General features: G+C 41.9%; 1 pseudogene; it reads left to right on the top strand.

The window, feature by feature from the left end:
- The first annotated feature begins 890 nt into the window (after positions 1-890).
- On the top strand, positions 891-1,516 carry LOC127226287 (nucleolar protein 12-like; annotated as a pseudogene).
- The last annotated feature ends 4,197 nt before the right edge of the window (positions 1,517-5,713 follow it).

Below are 5,713 nucleotides of genomic sequence, written 5' to 3'. Positions count from 1 at the left end.
GACAGTGCTAGCCAATAAGAAGTGTTAGTAACCAGCCAACATTTTCATAATTAATACAGTGTCTCTGAGTATTACTTGGGGTTGATGCAGCTCTGGGACCAGGCTGGCAGGAAAGTGCTTGTAACAAAATGGCACCAGCAATGTGGGTACTAAGTAAGAACATCCACTTAAAACTTAAGAAAAGCTTCAAAAAACGATTTTTAGGAACAAAAGAACAGAGACAAGCAAGGCTTCTTGGTGGCAGCATTTTTCTAATGTGGGCTCTGTTTTGCTAGAGACAGAGACTTGTGTGACTCCTTTAAGGGAGGTTTCCTGACTCAGCATAAGTAGGAAAAAAAAAACTGCAGGGCTCTTTAAAGAGGCCTTGCTAACAACTGAATGAACTGAATGGTGTGTGCAAGAGCTGGAAATGGCAATGGCCACATCTCCAGGCCAGCAACATGCTGCTTCATGGCAGCGTAGACCAACGCAGTGAGCAGAGTTCTCAGAACTGGCCCTAAACATACTTCTGCCATCTTGGATAGACTGTGGCTAAAACAGCTGTGGCTTTCATTTTAGCAATGATGTTGTTTAGCAGGTGATACCATATACTAAAATAGCCAGATAAACTGAAACACTCCAAAGTATTGAACCCACAAAATATATTGGGCATATTAATTATGAAATTATAAGACCAAATTCCATGTTTGGTGATATTTTGTTTATGATCTAATAAAGCTTGCCTGAAGATCAGAATGCTAAGCCAGCCATAGCCATAGAGGCCAGGCAATGGTGGTACACACTTTTAAGCCCAGCAACCACACTACTTAGCCATAGGAGTTGGGCAGTAGTGTGCATGCCTTTAACCACAGCACTAGAGAGGAATATAAAATAGGACCTCAAGGCTTGTTATGGGCCGCAACAAGAAGAAGCGAGATGGAGATGACCGACGGCCTCAGCTCGTCCTCAGCTTCGATGAAGAGAAGAGGCGGGCTTCCACAAACGGATGGTGGAGCGTAAGAAGGCAGCCATTGAGGAGATAAAGCAGCGGCTGAAGCAGGAGCAGAAGAAGCTCCGGGAAGAGCGCCACCAGGAATACCTGAAGATGTTAGCAGAAAGAGAGGAAGCACTAGAGGAGGCAGATGAGCTTGAGCGGCTGGTGACAGCAAAGACAGAGTCGATGCAGTATGACCACCCCAATCACACAGTCACTATGACTACCATCAGTGACCTGGACCTCTCAGAAGCCCGGCTGCTAGGTCTGCCCCTGCCTGAGCAAGGGGTCCTGGATGGGTCCCAGGAGGAGTTGTCATCCATGGAGAAGCCAACCAAAGCCTTGCCTAGGAAATCCAAAGATCCCCTCCTATCTCAGCGCATCTCCTCCCTCACAGCCACACTGCATGCACACAGTCAGAAGAAGGTCAAGAAGAAACACCCTCGGCGGGCCCAGGACTCTACCAGTGCCACTCGTACCAGCAAGACCCAGCGCCGACGCCAGATGAATGGAAAAGCCAGGCACAGTGGGGAGTGAGCCCTCTAGAAGTCTGTGGGTCCCCAGCCACAATCTGTGGCTGTACCTGCAACCCAGTTATGCTGAGTGGTAACTGCAGCGTAGGCCAGAAAACCAGGACTTCTCCAGTGTGGGACCATCCTTGCTTGGGAACCAGCCTGGGGTTTGAACCCAGAAGCAATGGGCTATCTAGAGCCTTGGCCCCAGGAGCCTGCAGATCTGTGTTTGGGTTTCTTCACAAATGTACATCCACCTGGGTCTCAACAGTCCTTGAAGCTCCTCACCTGTTTAAAAAAAAAAAAAAATAGGACCTCAGGGCCTCAGTCAGTATTTACTCTGCAGTCATACTGAGACTGAGGATAGGATCACCCCAGCATTAGCAGATGTGAATCTTCTCGAGTGGCTGGTCACTTTGCTCATCTGAAGTTGAGCTTTAACCCCAATATCTGTTTCTGGATTTTTATTATTCATGCCACAACTGTGTAGTCAAACTCAATTTGATATGAATAAGAAATGTGATCAAAATCTCGTGATTCTATGACTTTGCTCATTATAATAGTTGACATTTCACTCAACTTTCAGATTTGAAACATCTCCTAAATAAATTTGTAATCTGTGACAAAGCTGTCTTAGTTAGGGTTCCTATTGCTGTGAAGAGACATCATGACCATGGCAACTCTTATAAAGGAAAACATTGGAGTGGCTTATAGTTTCAGGGCTTTAGTTCATTATCATCATGACAGGACATGGCAGCATGCAAGCAGACATGGTGCTGGACAAGGAGCCAAGATTTCTACATATTGATGCTCAGGCAATAGGAAGTGAACTGAGGAGTGACCTCAACCCCCACCAACACAGTGAAAGACATCCTCCAAAAAGATCCTAAGTACTCCAACAAAGCCACCCTTCCTAAAGTGCCACCCCCAATAAGCTTATGGGAGCCAATTACATTCAAACTACTACACAGGCCCTTTTAGCAAGCCTTCCCTGCCAAAAACATGTCCTGTATTTCTTCTTCCTATATGTTGAAAAAGTGGAAACTCACATGCTGCCACCTTGTTGAATTATCAATGGGTTCAATAGGGAGGGAGCAATATCCCCACCAACAGGCAAAATAAATTTCTGTATATTGCAAAATATACCAGTCTACCATGAAGTTTGGGGATGAGAAATATAGAACCTTTTGAACATGGGTGATATAGAACCTGTTTGGTTACTATCCTGACTGAATGTATTCACTAGAAACTTGTAAGTCTAACAGTTGTAAATACTGCACCTAGCTAGAGAAATATATCATCAAACTCAGGCTCTATAAAATTGTCTTGACATTTGATTTATATGTTGCAAAAGATCTAATGCGTGGTGGAGCATAAAATGACTAGAACATAGAAATACACAAAGCCACAAAGAGGTTATACAAGTTATTTACTTGCTACGATGACAAAACACCTAAAAAGAAACAAACATTTTGCCTCACAATTCATGGCAGGGAAATCAGAACTAACAGCTTAAGGAACCTAGTCATAATTTGCCCACACTGAAGAATTAAAGGTGATAAATGCTGGTATTCAGTTTACTTTCTCTTTTTTTATTCAATATGAAATCCCAGTCACTGTAGGTGCCACCCAAGTTATAATGAGTTTGCCTAAACAAATTCAATCTGGTGAGTTCCTCACAGTCATGCTCAGAGGTTTGATTCCTTGGTGGTTCTGTATCTTTCAAGTTGACAATCCATATTAATGACCATAAAGACCCTGGTAGAAACTCATTAGGAATGTAAACTACAGTTAGATCCCTGATGCAGATGAGTCACATCGGTTACGGACAATGGTGGGTATGTTATCTTATCTTCATAGAAACAAATGCTTAACCAAAGTGCATCAAGTTAGCAGGGGGTCATTAGGAACTCATTGTAAGCTGGAATCCTTTGATACATCATGCTATAAATTTGGACATGAGCAGCAGCATTACATCATGAAATGGAGGAATTATATAAAATATCAGGCTCAAAGAGGTTCTGGGGTATAATTAAATTGAATAAGCAAAAGGCTCAGGCTTCCATGGCAACCACTCCTACAGCAATTACTCCACAGTTCTCCATATACCAAGGCTAAATCTACAGCCCCTACTCAGTTATACCTCCCAACATTAGTAAAAAACTTCACTCTATGAGGAACACTAATCTCTCTCTCTCTCTCTCTCTCTCTCTCTCTGTGTGTGTGTGTGTGTGTGTGTGTGTGTGTGTGTGTGTGTGTTACTCTTATTTGTTAGGGGTTCTAGATAGTTGGAGGATAGTGTCATAATTCTTCCTTCCATTATGAAAGGGTCTACAGATTCTTCTTCCTATAATATAGAGTTATTGTGTTTATGGATTTGTGCTCCTTGGCCTTAGAGCGTCTCTCAGTATCACATCTGTGAGCATAAGGAGATAGGATGGTATTCAATATGTTATGGACTCCAATCAAAGAATTCCTTTTATATATAGGAGATTGTTTTCCCTTTCCATATGTTCACTCTAAAAAATTTTTCGTGTTCATTCTTCAATCCTGACAGAGATTTTCCAACACAAAATTATTTCTAAGTTATGAATAAATAAAATGTCAGTAATATGTTCCTAATTTAATCATATATCAAATCATGTATATGAAACTAAATACATATGAACAGTCAGACCCAAATCGTGTGCTCCTATTAAGTCTAATCCTTAAAAATGTATGTTCTTTCCCAAACTGAGAAACTGAATCATTACATTATAATTTAATTTACAAATATAGTCAGAGAAAAGAAGATAAAGATTTATATCCATTTGTTCTCATGGACCTTTGAAAGGACATAATTATAAAGCCTCAGCTACCAGCTATTCTCTTCTGATTCACTGAAAAGTTTAAAGTGACTAATATGTTGATGATAGTGAGAGGGAATCCAAATAATGAATTTAGTCACCAGCTCATGAAGCCCTCATTGAGGGAAACAAGCTCTAATGATTCAGTAAGCACACCTGGTAATTGAACTCCAATGCTCAGGAATTCAAAGTGCTACCAGAGTTGGTATTCACTGTTTCCATTACTCAACATCACAATGTCCTGTGTTGTGTGGGAACAGAATCGAGCGCCTTGCTAACAGGACAGTGAGGGTACAGCTTGGCATAAAAGTGCAGGAGTCCACCTCTGTTCCAAGTCACAGCTGGATAAGAGGCCATGTAAGTTAGAAGCAGATAGGAGGCCATAGACACTGAGAAAGAGAAGCAAACAGAAACTCTCAGCAAAGAGCACACTCTCCAAACTCAGGGAAAAAATGAGAATGTAAGAGCAGGAGGTTGGAAAGAAAAGAAAAATAGTTCCCCTGGTAGGTTACCCAATCCCAGGAGTCAGCTCTAAAAACACATATGAACAACACTGAATGCATTCAGCAGGTTATATGTACATTTGCATATGTATGCATATATGTGTTTATAGTGCCTCTCTGCCTCTGTCTGTATGTGTGTGAGAGAGTGTATCGCAATAATAATTAGAGGAGGTCATCATGAGTTTGAGAAGCAGTGGGGGGGATACAGGTGGAGTTAGTAGAGAGAGTAGGGTCAGAATAATGTAAATATAATATTCATGCACTCAGTTCTTAAAAACAATGTTAAAATGAAAGAAAGAATAAGTGCATATAGACCATAACTAAACTGAAAGGCCAGGGATGAGGAGAAAAATAGCCAATGGAAGCAGCCTTAGCTGGAAGGAAAGACCTGAGATCTGCTGCAGGTGTCCCTACTTTTCTTTCACCCCAGAGGAAGCTAGAACCAGCCTGGAGACTGCAAATGATAATAGCAGAACAGCTGGCAGCAGAAGGAATGCACGTATGTGGAGCAGACACGCTTCTCTGGCGAGGGACTGCATCCCTGTAAAACAGAGCTTCCCTGTAATGTTATCCACAAGCTCCACATTCATGAGCTGTGCTACAAACAAGACCCTGTTATAATGAGTACCTTTGTGAACATTTCTAGGAACTCCAAACCTCTTTGGATCGAGTCCAAGGTAGCCTTGATGCTCATTTTATAGCACTTTGGATATCACGTTATACTGTAGTTCCACTCTATAAGTACGGAATTCCCAATGTAGCCACATGCAGTCTCACTGTACTGAATGCCTGACATGAAAGCTGTGATTATCTGACACAAAACGTAGTGAAAATGATGATCCCTTTGACAGCCTGAACACGCAGGCTGTAGAGTACTAG

Source organism: Phodopus roborovskii, unplaced genomic scaffold (genome assembly GCF_943737965.1).
Source record: "Phodopus roborovskii unplaced genomic scaffold, PHOROB, whole genome shotgun sequence".
Classification (NCBI taxonomy): domain Eukaryota; kingdom Metazoa; phylum Chordata; class Mammalia; order Rodentia; family Cricetidae; genus Phodopus; species Phodopus roborovskii.
This window is presented reverse-complemented; position numbering and strand designations above follow the sequence as displayed.